The sequence below is a fragment of the Alligator mississippiensis genome, chromosome 2 (assembly GCF_030867095.1).
Source record: "Alligator mississippiensis isolate rAllMis1 chromosome 2, rAllMis1, whole genome shotgun sequence".
Lineage (NCBI taxonomy): Eukaryota > Metazoa > Chordata > Crocodylia > Alligatoridae > Alligator > Alligator mississippiensis.
The window spans coordinates 305,930,864-305,946,731 of record NC_081825.1 but is presented as its reverse complement, the minus strand read 5'-3'; positions in this window follow the sequence as shown (position 1 = coordinate 305,946,731).

Genomic DNA, 15,868 nt, shown 5'->3' with positions numbered 1-15,868 from the left:
GCAATTTTTTTATTTATTTTTTTTTTATATCCTGAGTGATGAATTCAGAAGTACAGATTAACTCCTGGTGTGCCCTGCTGATAGTGAATGTGCACAAAAGGCCAGAAGCTGCAGTGCAGCCCATGCACCGTGATGGATGGTCATGGCACGGCCTGTAAAATCAGGAGACTGTTTTTAAAGCAAGCTCGCTGGCTTTTCCTGGTGACGAGCTTCATCGCTGCACCCACCTGATGTCCCTGCGACACCTGGCTGCGCTTGGCCCTTTCGCTGGGCGGGGACTTCTCTCCCGTGCACAATGACAGTGTCGGGAGGAAGGCATGGAGGATTTTACTTACCGAGGATGGTAAAATCCCACTGGGCAATTAATTGTGTGCAACTGCTCTGGAGCTGGCGGAGACCTGTTCTCATTCTTCTTACTCAGTTACATGGGATTAAAGGTAGCTAAAACCTCTCCATTTTTTATTATATGAAACTCACTTAAAAGATCAAGTTTGGGCCGAGTCCTGAGCTCCCACTGGGCAAAGACAACGGAGGCTGGGAACCCACTGGATCTCCCCAGCGTGGTCAGGCCCCATGCCACCGCTCCTCCATCTCCCCTGGAAGTGGGTTTGCACGTTGGGAGTGGAGGCTGGAGCACTGATGTGCTTTGCAGTCTCTGGGGCTAGGGACAGGCACCATACATTAACCAGTTTAAGTGATCAGAAACTTGTTTCAACCTGTACAGAAGTTCAGTACACATAAACTTGTTTGGAAATGGCTGAAACCAGTTTGAGATTAACCTGGTTGAATGTCGTATCAGACTTAACCGATTTGAGTTAAACTGGTTTATGCAATGTCTGTCCCAGACCCCGCCCCCCCCAGCACCTCCTGAGCCACCTGCTCCAGGAAGTGGAGCTACAAATAGCTCCTCCTCCTCCTTGCTGCACCCAGATGGGGATGGCTGGTCCCAGGGGGAGAAGGGACATACTCCATCTTGCAGAGGAATACAGCTTCCCTCCCATGGCTCTCACAACCAAACAACCCTGCCTGCAGGGCCGGGAAAGGATGGGCAAACAGCATCCTCCACACCGCTCGGTACAGGAGAGGAAGAGCTGCAGGGCTCCCCAGGGTGCGTACCCAGCCTCTCACTCCTCTCCTGGCGGGCAAGGAAGCTGACACCGAAGCCCACCCAGCACAGAGCAGCGCTGCCTTGGAAATCTCCTGCTGCTCTTTGCCTCTGGGTGCTTCCCTCTCTTGCAAAAACCCGTTCCATATGTCGAAAATGGCAAAGGAGGGGATCTACTAATCTATGATAATGCTGCTCTCAGTAAAGCCCAATTAAATGCAGACACATGCATCATTTCCAAGTGGAGATGGGCTGAGCCAGGCTAACAGCCCTGCAGTCCCTCTCAGCCACGGAGGAGGAGAAAGCAGGCATTTCCCTGCATGCCACTGTCTGCAGTTATTAGTTCAGGGGTGAGTTCAAATATGCCACAGGGGATTTATCACGAGTGGGAGCCTTTCTGCTCGCAGACATCTCATGCACGGTATCTATGGTTATTTGACCTCTCTGAGCCATTTCCTGATCTGATGTTTATTCTAATTTGCATTTGAATATGAAAGGGGAGGGGGGATAAACAAACTGCTCTCTTAGCTGCATGCATTAATTGCTGGGCAGGACATTCAGCTCCATGGTGATGCCAGATATATTATGCACAGAGAGATGGATAGAGATGCTGCTTATACAGGGCATGAAATTTGGGGGCAGGATTATCTATTCAGCTGCACCACTGAGCTTGAAACGCTGTCTGTGTTAAAATAATCACAATCAGGGCAGGCAAGGAAGGTGCATGGCTCGATTGTTATGGGGCTCCCTTCAATGTTTCCAGTACATTTTCTACCCACTCTAATCAAGGGACCACTCCCCTTGAAAGCTTCACAGTTCATTGCCTGGTTACTTAACTCATGTTTCACAGCCCCCGGCTCTGGGAAGGGCTCGAGTGATTGTGAGGATGTTGGTTGTGAAACAAGCACGTGTCATCTCGTTTGGCCCCTTAAGCACACAAAGCAGCAAGCTTTTCTATCCAGCATCCACATGGGTCCAACCCTACAGACCCGCTTCTGCTCCCATCAAGTCCATAGGGATTGCATCTAACGTGAAGGCTGGTCCGACTATAGGAACCGGCTCAGCAGAGGAGCAGAGGCCTGTGCTTTCATGTCACCGACCCTTCGGGATTCATGCCAGGGCTAATTCTGCACTGATCCATGCTCCTTGCTCTCCACATAGCAAGGATTTTAGGAGTGGGTGGTTATATGCATGACAAAGGACCCCCTAAAGCAACATTTTTCAACCCATGGGTTGCCACCCAGAAGTGGGTTGTGAGAATATATCAAAAGGTACACAAACACACTTTGAAAATGGATTCTCCTTTAATGGAGAAACACATGGTAAATCATGGCTTTTCCCTTGAAGGCTGGCAGAGGCATAGCTTCTTGGGGTCCCCGTGTCCCACACATGCTGGGGGTAGGAGGCAGTGGGTTGGGAGCGAGGAGCCCTGCATTGGGACTGGCCACTGATTTTACAAATGGGTCCTGGTACAAAAAAGGTTGAGAACGAGTTACTTACGAGTTACCTAGACGAGCCAGCCCCCAGGGCTGCTTGGTTCTGGAGGTAAACCCATTTCCCTGGCTTTACAAGTGAGATGTGCATGTCCCACCTTGTCCTCCACCGGCCCTGTCTTCCTCGAGCAGCGGGAGGTTGTGTCTCCGGCAATGGTTGCAGCTAATCCTTTGTGGCAGCGTGACAGGTCATGGGTGCTGTCACCAGCATTGCTCCTGACAGCAAGATCATGACCCTGAGGCACGGGGTATCCTCGCAATCCTCCGCTCACGCATGCTGGGGTCTCTTGTTGCCTCACCACAGCGTTGGCCAGCGGCCGTGAGAAAGCGGTGGTGCTTTCCCCTCCTTTCCTGTATCCCACACCACCTACCCCCCTACGGGGAGGCTCCTTAACGTACCTCGAACCATGTGAGGATGATTATTATTTACCCATTTCTATTAGTTTGCTCTTTTGTACTTAACAGTTACTATATCCTGCAGGTTCCCTCCTCAGCCCTCACTGAGCCCCCTCAAAGTTAGATAAGTGCAATTAAGAAAGGAGAGATGGAGCCACCAAGCCTGGGGATGGCCAGGACATGCAAGTCAGAAGAACATGGACATCGCTGGGTTCCCCTTTCCACTATCTCCTGATGTGTAGTTATAGTCAATAATAAGTAATTCAGGCATAAAGGCAAATGTCATCCTAATTGATTCATTGACAATGATACTAAAACTGTTGGGCATCATCCCTCTGAGGCCTGTGGAGGTGAGCTGACTGCTGCTACGTTCGCCATGCCTTCAGAGATGTCAGCATCCCTGCCTCCTAGGCCAAAAGGAGGAGCTCACAATTACTTTATAATGGAACAGATAAATGGGATCGCATTTGGGATGGTAAGCACAGAAAGCAGCAAACACAAGGCAGTCTCTAACCTTTTCAAACAGAAAGACTGCAATAACGAGCTCTTAACCCACTGCTGATTACTTGCCTGCTTTTTGGTTCTTTTATTTTTTTCTCTAGCTTTTGCAACCCATCAATTCCCTTAAAAAAAAATGAAGTTAAAGATGAAAAAGCTGAGGATACAATCATATCAAGGAGGACTACATTTTGAGTGGTCAGTATTGAATTGGTATTGAAGCGCAGTTCATCAAAGCAGAAGGAAACTGCAAAAATATAAGCACCCAAGACTAGCTGAAAACATGTCGCTGTTAAACAACAGTTCTGCAGAGAAATTATGACTGGGATCCACCTCTTTAAACAAGCTGCCAAGGGTCACAGGGAATAATGCTTTAGGACAGGGAAGTCTAGGATGGCACCAAGTGGCAGAGTGGGCATGAAGAGAGAGTAGACCAAGAACTGGCCTGGCCTCAAGCTGGTCTAAACCTTCATCCTTGTTACTGAGCCTGAAAAGTGTAGCTCCTGCTGGCAACGGGAGCTTGGATTTAGTCACTGTGGTTTATGGAGCCTGCGGGCTACTTCCATCCTGGCCAAAGACAACTGGTAATGGGGATCGGGAGAGAGCCTGGTCATGTCAGATGTGAAACCAAAGAGATTTGCCTGAGCTCTCTCTTTCTGGGTGCACGGTTTAACCTCAGTTGATACGTGCGCACATTGGATAGCTTTGTGTTTAAAGGCTCCATGATAGTCAGGACAAACATTTCCCTCTTTCTTGGTGTCAGTGGATGAAGGTGTAAAGCTTGTGCAAAGGCAAAGCTGCTGTTTAGTGGCAAATGTCATTCATTTGATTGATTTTTTTTGCATTTGCATTTGCATTTAACAGGAAGTGCAAGGAACCTTTGGAACAACTTTCCAGTAGCTGCAGTAGATTCTCCATCACTGGCAGCTTTTAGATCGAGGTTGGATTTTGTTTTAAGACATAGTCCAATTTAAATGAGAATTAATTCAGGGAAATTCTGCGTGCCATGCAGGAGGTCAGACTCAGTGGTGGCAATGGTCCCTTCTGGCTTCATCATATATTAATCTATTTCTTTCCGACTGTGCTTCCAAGACTAATGGAGGAAAGCTAAATGGATATGAGGAGCCTAGGTACAGCAGGTATCTCTCTGAATAAATATGATTTCATGACCCAGCTGTAGGCAATGAATTCTCTTTATCCTGCTTGTTTTTAGCATGTTGAAAAAAAACATTATCCCTGAAAACAAATGTCTTGTTTCCTTAAAATGTCCAGAGTGACGGCATCCATTCAGACAGAGGCTCTGCCAGAGTTGAAAATTGATGTCATTTTGACATGTAATCACTTCCCAGTTAGGATTACTGACAGTATGAGTCTCTCACTTGTAAATGTTTCATAAACAAGCACTTCCAGGGAGTTATTTTGGATATGAAAGAGCAAGGTGACCTGGACAAAGGCCAAGAAAGGGAAGGAAACATGTTCTCACTGTTCTCTAAGGGAAATTAGCAGGATAGCCAGCTAGTTATCTAAGATGTTTATATGCTAATAAATGAAGCTTGGGGAATAAGCAGGTAGAATTGGAAGTCCTAATACCATCAAAGCAGCATGATCTAGTTGGGATTGCAAACTTGGTGGAATAGCTCACATGACTGGGATGACCTACTTGCATGGATGGATAGGACTTGTTCAGTAAGAGAGAGAGTGGAAATCAGGGGATCTATAGTTTTCCCTATAAACAGAAGTGATGTACACTTGTTGTGAGGTGTGGTGCAAGGTGAGAGGTACGCCTCTAGATCAAGGTAAGAAGGGAAAATAGCAAGAGTGACGTTTTGGTGAGTGTCTTTTATAGGTCACCAAACCAGGAGGAGGAAGTGAACTTTGTTTGTTTGTTTGTTTGTTTGTTTGTTTGTTTGTTTGTTTGTTTTCCCCAAACTAAATGAAGGATTCACATCACAGAACCTGGTGCTGATGTAGAGCCAATTGCTATGACCTCTCATTGGCAATCCCTACGAGTCGAGGATGATTTCCATCAGGCTCGATGGGTCCTCAGGTGACTGAGGAGCCCAATTCTGGATATACACCTTCTTCAGCAATGGGGGCATGTTGTTGCGTGGGGGAATCTCTATAGTTAAACAGAGGGATCCACGTGTAGGGTATTGACATCCCTCCCTCAGCACCCTAGCCTGTCAGCACTTCCTCTCTCTTTGTGTTGGGAGGGCACTCCCTCGGTGTACCCAGGTTACAGAAGTACTTATTGGAATTTTTACTTCGGCCTTCACTACTATTATCAGTGAGATAGGACCTGCCTATAAGTGTGGCCTGACTGCCCTGATCACAGGCTACTCTCCAGTCCAACAGCTTCCTTTACATTTCCTGCCACGCCTTGATGCAACTTTGTACCAGGCCTCCTAGCCCTAGCAGTTCCTGTTGTCTTTGGCCCCTGGCCCTGCCCTGCCCTCCACTCCCTCAGGCCTCCAGCCTCCATCTTACCCTCAGCTCACTCAGGCCCTGGCCTTGCTCTGGGTCTGGCTTTAGCCCCTCAGCCTCTCTATTGCACCATCATCCCCTCAACTTCCACCTATCTGCAAATCCCATAGCCCTTGAGGAGCATAGGATTGCAATGTGCACCAAGGCACCCCATTGTGCAACCCCTAAACCACCTTATAGCCACTCCCAAGCCACCAATTGCTGTAATCAACTTCTTAACAGAAACACTACCCCTGTGTGTGAAAAGAAATGGGCATTCATCAAAATTAAAACCCATCCAGGCATATTCACTCAGGGAGAGGCTTCCCAGCCTCTACTAGCTGCTTCCCCTCTCCTTGTGGACCTGAGTTCCCAACATCCTGCCAGACTGCCTCAATGCCCTGGCTGCAAACGTACATAGTAGCCAGCCCTGCCCTTACTGGTCAGCTGGTCCCTGCCTCTCAGGCCCAGCACAGTTATCCCATTATCCCATCTTGACCCTCATTGACTCTCAGCCTGCTCCATGAGAGTGCAGTCTCCAGTCCTGGGTTTGCTGCTCCTTGTTAAAGAGCCTCTGAAACTGCTTGCAGCTCTCAGTTTATACCAGGCTTGGAGCTCAACTTCTGTGAAGCCAACTGCTAGGCAGCCTGTTCCCCTAGGAGCTGGTAGCCCTGCCTCTCTGGCTTCTTTCCCCCCAGGACTGCTTACTGCTGCAGGTGTAAGTCTTTCCCTCCCTTGCAACCTGCTGAGGATGAAATACTTCCTTTCTGCTGGTCTTGGGGAAGTGACCCCCATGCCAAGATCACACTGCCTCAGTCCTTTCCCTTCTGGACTACAAAAGTCTTGTTCTGAAAGGGTCCTTGCAGGTTTTCCTTACCCTTCAGCCGTTCCTCAGTAACTGGGAAGTAACTGGGATACTACAAATGAAAAGCACAGTTGGCATCCAGGATAGGGAAGAGATAAGCAGCCTAGAGTAGTGGGAGAACGGGTTAGAAATTACCTGGAAAAGCTGGATGGTGTCAAGTCAGCTGGACTGGAAGGGATGCATCCTAGAATATTCAAGGAATTGTCTAAGTTAATTTCGGAGCCACTGGCTATTAGCTCTGAGAACTCACGGAGGTTGAGTTAGGAACTAGATGGGTAAAAAGGGTGAATAGAGTTTTATCTTTTAGAACAGGAAGGAGAAACCAAATTATAGGCTTTTCAATTGAAAAAAAAAAGGTTGGAAATTAATTGAATGAAATCCAGTGAGGACTAGTCCAGCCCTTAGGACAGAACAATCACATGCACAAATACAGATTGGGGAACACCTGACTAGGCTGCAGTACTGTGGAGAAGGACATGCCTGGGGGTCACAGTGGGCCAAAGCTGAATGTGTCAACAGCACAGTCTTGGTGTACAAAACAAAACAAAAGAAAACAAAATCCTCCTGGACTGTGTTAATGAGCAGTCCTTGCAAGTCAAGGAAAGAGATTCCTCTGCTTTATTATTCAGTTGTGAGGCCTCATCTGGCGCCGCGTCCAGTTTTGGGTACCACACTCAAAGGAAAACTTGGACAAATTAAAAAATAAAATCAGAACAGAATAACAGCAATGATTGGTGGGTCTAGAAAGTATGAGTTATGAGAACTGTTTGGAAGAACTAAAACTATTTAGTCTGGAGAAGAGAAGGATGAAGGGACATTTGATAGCAATCTTCAAATACCTGAAGGGTGGTTATGTAGAGGACGGTGAATAGACTCTTTTTTTTTTTTTTTTTTTGGCTGCAATTAACAGGGAAAGAAATAGTGATCTTAAATTGCAGCAAGGGAAATTTAGGTTGGATATTAGGAAGAACATTTTCACTAGAAGGGTGGCCTATTTACTCACCTATCACATGCACTTCCCCCCCCCCCCCCCAAAAAAAAAAAAAAATCAGCCCTCCAAAACCGGGATGCATGTCTAAAACAGAAAAAGTGATTCTTCTTTGCTGGAGTAGAAGCAGGGAAGAAAAGAAGCAAGCAGACACTGTGCTGCAATGACTGTCAGTATAGCAGCAACCTCTCCCTGAGCATGCAAACAGCACAGGCAGAGCCCAGGGTTAACCCTCTCACAGCCACTGAGGAGGCAGTAGCTGTTGGGTGCAGAGCCACTGAGCTGTCTTAGGGCGAATGAGCCTCTGCATGCCGCGTGTAGTGCTGCAGAAGTAACATGTTATTATTTACAGGGACTTCTGTAAAGAACTATTTGCAGTAAAGAAGGGACAGCCTTGCTGCTGCCCTTGTAAGGGTCTGGGGTCTAGCTTTGCCACTGCCTTGCCACACAAGGAAGTTCCTGTTACCAAACCCAGCCTGTTCCCTGGGATGCCACACTTCCTGAACATGCTGTTTCCAGGAGGACTTGCTCAGCATCTCACAGTCTGGAAAAGTCTTTTTTTTCTGCATTCTGCCTACCAAAAACAGCATGTTAGTCTTATTTGGAGGTGTGCAGGAAGCAAGCAAAGAAGATACATACAGGTCCATCTTCAAAGTTTTTAGGAAGTGTTTGGACAAGCACTTCTCTAGGATGGTTCAGATCCTGCTTTGAGCAGAGGGCTGCCCTAGATGTGCCCTCCTGAGTTACCTTCCAGCCCTGCTTGTCTATGAGTCTGTGAAAGCTAGCCAGTGTGATTCCTGGGTGTTTATGATGGCTCAAGCCTGTGTTTCTTGCTGCTTCCAGGGACCTGCCTCATGGGAGATGTCTTCACTCCATGGTCCTCATTAGGTGGCAGGCTCAGAGAGCAGTAGCATGGTGCTTTCTCTGCTGTATGATCTCTGCCTACACCCCTACCTTGACTTGTGTCTTCAGACACAATCTCATTCAAAGCAACCAGTGGGGTTGGGGTCACAGTAGGATCTTCTGTGAGTTCAGAGATAACAATCCTTACTTCAATGACTCCAAAAGTGATGCTCATGGCTTTAGGTTTTGCTTTTAAATAGATGTTGGAGAATGAGTGCCCTGCTCCTTGCAGAAGAGAGATGTGCTCCTAGCTCTCAGTGCACAGAGGGTAGTCACTGCTCTTGGCAGCGTGTACCGTAGTCTAGGCTGAGATCCCGAGGAGATCCTGACTTCTGGGCCAGGGCCCCGTCCACAGTGGAGTGGAAATGCATCCCCACAGCATTATAACAATACCAGCAACCCATGATCCTGGAACATGGCTATGGTAGCACACTGTGGGTGGCCAAATAAACAAAGCTTTTCAGCATCAGAGTGAGCCATTGAGCGCTCCCCACACTGTGCAGTCTGTCTAAAGGATTAACCCATTCTTATTATAAGATTTTCAAATGCAATGGCAGCAAAAATAGAGAAATTACACTCAAAGTGTGGACCTGGCAGTTCCATTCTTTTGAAATGGCAATTTGATTTCCTGTTAAATGCAGAAACTAGTTCTTATCATTTCATGAAGAAATAATAGTCTGCATTTCACTATTGTTACTTCTGGTAGTCGGCACTGACAAAAGGGGAGTTTACTGCTCTTCATATTTGTGAGTTATCATTTAATTTGACATCTGTCTTTTGATGGGCTCTCAGATTGCGCTTCTGGGACAATTGAGAGCATTTTAACTAATGCTTTTCTCACACTATCATTCATCTCTGTTTCTAATGCTAAGTCCAGGTATACTGATTTGCACATTTTTTTAACACCAACTGAGATAGGCTTTAGATCTCCTATTGTATCTGTTTTCTTTAGCTGTTAGAATAAAAGTCATGATTTTCAGTAAAATTACACATTGTTAAGCACTGATTTTCAATAATGACATATGCTTTTTTCAGTTCATCAAATGTTGTCAATACATAAAACAGGATATTAGCCCATAGCACATTGTTTCATTGTTTACTGTATAGTGCGATAGTATAATCATGTATATGACAGATATACTGGAGCTTAACTAAAATAAATTACAGATTACTAACCATCTGAATTTTTTGCAGTATTTTGCTCTAGTAAAGTCATGATTTATGATAAAACCTATATAATGCTTTATTGGGCTTTACATGGGATGAATGCTTATTTTTCGGGAGAATAATTTCAACACAACACAATCAGAGCAATAAAAGAAGATACAGAATTAAAGAAATTCAGCAGGCAACATTAAGTTGCATAATCTTCATATATTTTAATCATGAGGTTTTCTGAATGATATTCATATGCCAAGAGCAAAGAAGAAGTCTAAATTTGTCCTACATTATTTGTTGTTAATTATTCACTCTACCCTAATATGCATGCATTACTGTATCATCATATTTAAATAAAATATGTAAGGGAGAAGACATAGATCTTTCCAGAAAAAAAATCCAACAACAGCAACCAACAGGCTTGTATATTTCTATTAGGCATTTGTAATCATTATGTAAGATACAAACTACATAGAGAAGAATTATTACCCACAGCTACCTATATATTTGTCATAAGTAAATAGGGAATGATTACCCTAAGGTAAGTACAAGAATCCACGCTGACTTGTATATACACCTTATATGACTTTGTAATTCTTCAATTAAACTAGCTTCACCGAGAGATGGAGATAAAAGCCCAGATGTAAGTAAAGAACCAGGAGACCTGGATACAAACCTAATAAGGGAAGACAGTATCAAGAGCCTTAGCAATATTCTCATGGAAAAAAATAGGACAAACAAGTAGATACCTGACACGTGTACATACCTATTTGAGAAGCATGGGGGATAAGCAGGAGGAACTGGTGGTCCTAGTACAATCAGAGAATAATGATGTAATTGGGACTGTGGAGACATGGTGAAAGAGTTCATATGACTAGAGTAGAGTCATGGATGCGTAAAGCTTGTTCAGAAAGGTCCAGCAGGAGAAAAAAAAAAAAGAAAGATGTTGCCTTATTCATAAAGGAGACATTCATGTGTTTGGAGGTGCAGTGCAAAGTGGGATGAAGACCATGGAAAGCATAGGTGCCATAGCAAATGTAGCTAGGATGACAATCTAATTATGGGCAATGCAGAGAAGGTTGAAGGCAGACAAGTTTATCTGGGTAAAACCAATGTCTTTTATTAGACCAACTAACCCCTGTAACAGAGAAAGTTGAAGTATCTTTGCTTTGTTTTCCACTTCAGTCTTCACAAGTAAATTCCACTATGAGATGATGAACAGAATTGGCAATGAATATAGGCAAGAAGACAAAGAGCCAAGACTAGTGGAAGAACAGGTTAGGGAGTATTTAGAGAAGCTAGATGCCTTCAAATCAGCAGGGTGAGATGGGATGCACCCTAGTACACTGAAGGAATCGGTTGAACTAATTTCAGAGCCTTTGGCTATCCTCTTTAGGAACTTGGGTGAGGTCCTGGATGATTAGAAAAGAGACTCTATAGTTACCATCTTTAAGAAAGGGAAGAAGTATCATGGGGTAGATACTCCCCAATGAATCTTTTTTAAACACCTGGAGGAGATGGAGGTGATCAAGAATAGTCAGCATGGATTCATCAAGACAGAGTCATTTCTGACCAACATGATTTCATCCTATGAGGAGGTGAGAGGCTCTGTGGATGGGGAGACAGAAATGGGTGTGATATACCTTGATATACCAGCTCCACTGAACAGGGCATGTCATAAGGATGCCTGATAACCAGCTCAAGAAACAGGTCCTATACTTCCAACTTGCCAACAGTCACAGCTCTAGAAGTAGGCAGATGAAAAGGTTCAAGAACACTTTGCAGGCCAATCTGAATAAATGTGATAAAAACATCTATATCTGGGAGACATGAACACTGAATCATCCCCAGTGGTGCCCTGAAGTACAAGGCATCAACCATTTTCAGCAAACTCACCTTGCTATGAAGGCTAATAGGTGAGGGAGACAAAGGGAAAGGTCACTAGGATCCACTTCTTCCTTCTGGAAGCAGTGGATGCAGTTGTCTGCATGTCTTCAGTTGAACATTCAGATCTGAGATTGGCTTCTTCAGCCATTTCCAAAGTCATCAACAACCTTTTGTCTATTGGAAGACAGTCATCCTCGTATTCAGGGATGCCACTGTGACTGACAATAGCAGTACCTTGACTTTTGCAAGGTTTTTGACACTGCCTCCCATGATATTCTTATTAATAAGCTAAGGACATATAGGTTAGATGAAAGTACTGTAATGTGGATACATAGTTAGTTGGTAGGACCATTATACTCAATAAGTAGTCATCAGTTGTTCAAAATCTAGGTGGGAGGAGGTATTAAATAGGTTTCCCCAGGGGTCTGTCCTGGGTCCAGTATTGCTAAATATCTTCATTAATAATTTGGGTGATGGGATTGAGGGCACATTTAGCAAATTTGCAGATGGCACCAAGTTGGAGAGTTGTAGACACTCTGGAGGGTAGTGCTAGAATCAAGAATGACCTGGGTAGATTGGAAAAATAGCCTACAGTAAACCAGATACAGTTCAACAAGGACAAGTGCAAAGTCCTGCACTTGGGATGGAATAACTACATGCACAAATACAGACTGGGGAACGACTGGCTGGGCTGCAGTCCTGCAAAGAAGGATGCCAGGGTTACCATGGACCGTGAGGTAAATATGAGCCAACATATTTTTTTGGCTTGTTGCCAAAAAAAGCCAACAGCACCTAGTATCATATTAACAGGAATGTCACTTTTCAAATCAAAGGCAGTGATTTTTTCTGCTCTAGATTGAACAGAGCCTTTTCCCCTTCCTTCCCCGCCTTTTGCTTCTACTATATGCATGAGGGTGTTTTTAAGCCTACCCAGAGGCATTAGTTGTTGGCTACGGTCAAGGCTGTGGACTTCAACTGGGGTGTGCCAACTCTTTTGTTAGGAGTTAAACTGGAGGAGAAAAGCTAGAATGTCTTATACCTCTTCTCAGGGTCAGGCCAATTTCCATATTTGGGGTCAGGAAGGAATTTTACCGTATGGTCAGATTGGTACTGACTGTGGGTATTTTTGCCTTCCTGTGTAGCAGGGGGCCTGGCCCTCTGGCCAGGACCTCTTTACCATGTATATACCATACATTTAATAGAGGCTGGACATGGGCAGCCATGGTTCCCTTGCTTTACCTGTGGCAAGTTAGGGTTTTAGGTCTGCATTTTGTCAGCATTGAGGGTAGTCTTATGTACAATTTAGATTATGGTTGTATGGGATGGTTTAGATAGGGATGATCCAGGCATGGAGTGAGACTAGATGTTCTCTACAGGTCCCTTCCAGCCCTACTTCTCTATGATTATATGACAGCACAGAGCAATAAAAATGATTAGGGCCCATGAACCCAAGACTTATGAGGAGAGCCTGGAAGAATTTGGGTTCTTTAGTATGGAGAATCAGAGGGATTTTATCCAGTCTTCAAATACCCGAAGGCCATTTATAGAGAGGATAGAGATGAGGTTTTCTCTCTGGCTGTGGTGGCATAACTAGGAGCAGTGGCCTGAAGCTGCAGCAGGGGAATTTTAGGTTGGAGCAGAGGAGGAACTTTCTGACTCTGAGGGTGCTCTGGCATTGGAGCAAGCTGCCTTGAGGAGTCATGATGTCTCCATGCCTGGACATTTTGAAGAGCAAGAGGCACAGTCACTTGTCTGGGATGGTTCGGTCCAGGATGATCCTGACTTGAAGGCAGGCTGGACTTGTGAGGTTCCATCCAGCAGTAATTTCCCATGATCCTATGATTTATTTTTTATTCACAATACATATAAGACACTGAGATAAGTTCACAGGTGCTGCTCTGTCCATTCTCTTTTGCTGGATGTGTAATCTTGGATAAAACCATTGGGTGTATTGTATCTCACAGATGCCACCAAGAAAGGTTAACTCTATATTCAAGAAGTCATAGAAAGTTTGTCTGGAAGTGATGATAAAACCATTATTTCTGAGCTTCTTGGAGGTTTTCTCAGAATTATTCTATATTAAACCCAGTAATGCGTGACTTCTAAAAAGGTATTCAGTCTCCAATGGAAGTCATCACAAGATGGAGAATTCAGCATATCCCTTAGTTTGTTTGTTTGTTTGTTTTTTCTTCCCCCAGTGGCTAATCACCTTCATTGTTAAAAATGTGATCCTTATTTTCAATCTGGATGTGTCTGCCTTCACCCTCTAGTCATTGGCTCTTATTTTCTTCTTCAGTAGTCAAAAGAGCCCCATGGTAACTTGGTTATCTCTTCCAGTGAACATATTCAAATGCCATAGCCAAATCAATTTACAGTTCCTTTCTGCTAGGTAAAACATTTGAGATCATTAATGCAGCAAATAGAAGTAGTATTTCATGCAGGCCTGATTGCCCAAAAGTTTGACTTGGACCAAAACAGGAGCAGCACAGCCATTAACTTCCAAGTTGCTTTGTTGCTTCTTCATCAGTTGGTGGCTGGGGAGAAAACATTTCTTGGCCAGCTTTTCTTGGGAATGTGCCATGGAAATCTTATAGATGCACACATCCATGTCTCAGGAGAAAATTAATAGCACATTTTATCCTGCATACTTCAACAGGACCTGTAGGGGGGAAAGTGAACTTTATTATCAGCAGGGTCACAGGACAAAACAATGTCCCCTGGGACCAATGATTCATCTACGTACAGCACCTGGAAAACATTTTCTCCATCCTTCAAATATGTTTTTTGTGATTCTTTTCTGTACCCACTTCAGCTTTTCAACACTTTTTTTTTTCAAATGTGGGCAGTAGAACAGGATGAAGTATTTTGGTGTTGGTGTTACCAATATTGAGTACAGATGCAAAACCCCCTCTCCTCCTCCTATTTCCTGCTGCTGTGTTTGTTCATCTAAGGATTAGATTGCCTTCTACGATCAAGCCACAAAATCATTGGACGCAGGTGTCGCAGTGGATGTAGTCTTTCTGGACTTCAGGAAGGCCTTTGACACTGTCTCCCACCACATTCTCATTAAAAAGCTAGGGACATTGATGTGGCATTGATGCCTACACAGTCAGACCGATTGCAAATTGGCTGAGGGATCGTACTCAGAGAGTGGTGGTGGACAGGTCATATTTGACCTGGAGGGATGTGGGCAGTGGAGTCCCCCAGGGTTTGGTCCTTGGGCCCACACTGTTCAATTTCTTTATTAGCAACTTGGACAATGGGGTGAAAAGCACCCTGTTCAAATTCACAGATGACACCAAGATTTGGGGTGAGGTGGGCACGCTAGAAGGGAAGGACAGATTATAGTGGGACCTGGACAGGTTACAGGGGTAGGCAAATGAAAATAGGATGTGCGTCAATACTGACAAGTGCAGGGTGCTGCACTTGTGCAGTAGGAATCTGCAGTACACCTATAGGCTGGGGAAGTCCCTTCTCAAGAGCACGGTGGCAGAAAGAGATCTTGGAGTCATTATTGACTGCAAGATGAACATGGGCTAATGATGTGAGGACACAGTCAGTAGGGCTAACCATACCTTGTTGTGCATCCACAGATACATCTCGAGCAGGGTCAAGGAGGGGATCCTTCCCCTCTACGCGACACTGGTCAGGCTACAGGTGGAGGACTGCGTCCCGTTCTGGGCACCGCACTTCAGGAGGGATGTGGACAGCATGGAGAGGGTCCAGAGGAGGGTCACTTGCTTGGTGAGAGGGCAGCAGGGCAGGCCGTACGAGGGGAGGCTACAGGACCTGAACCTGTTCAGCCTTCATAAGAGAAGGCTGAGCGGGGACCTGGTGGCCGCCTATAAACTTACAAGGCGGGACCAGCAGGGTTTGGGAGGGACCCTGTTCCCCCAAACACTACCCAAAGTGACTAGAAATAATGGACACAAGCTGGCAGAGGGTAGATTCAGACTAGACATCAGGAGGTGCGACTTCACAGTTAGGGCGGCTAGGATCTGGAGCCAACTTCCAAGGGACGTGGTGCTGGCTCTTACCCTGGGGGTCTTTAAGAGGAGGCTTGACAAGTACCTATCTGGGGTCATTTGAGCCCAGTTTTCCTCCTGCCCAGG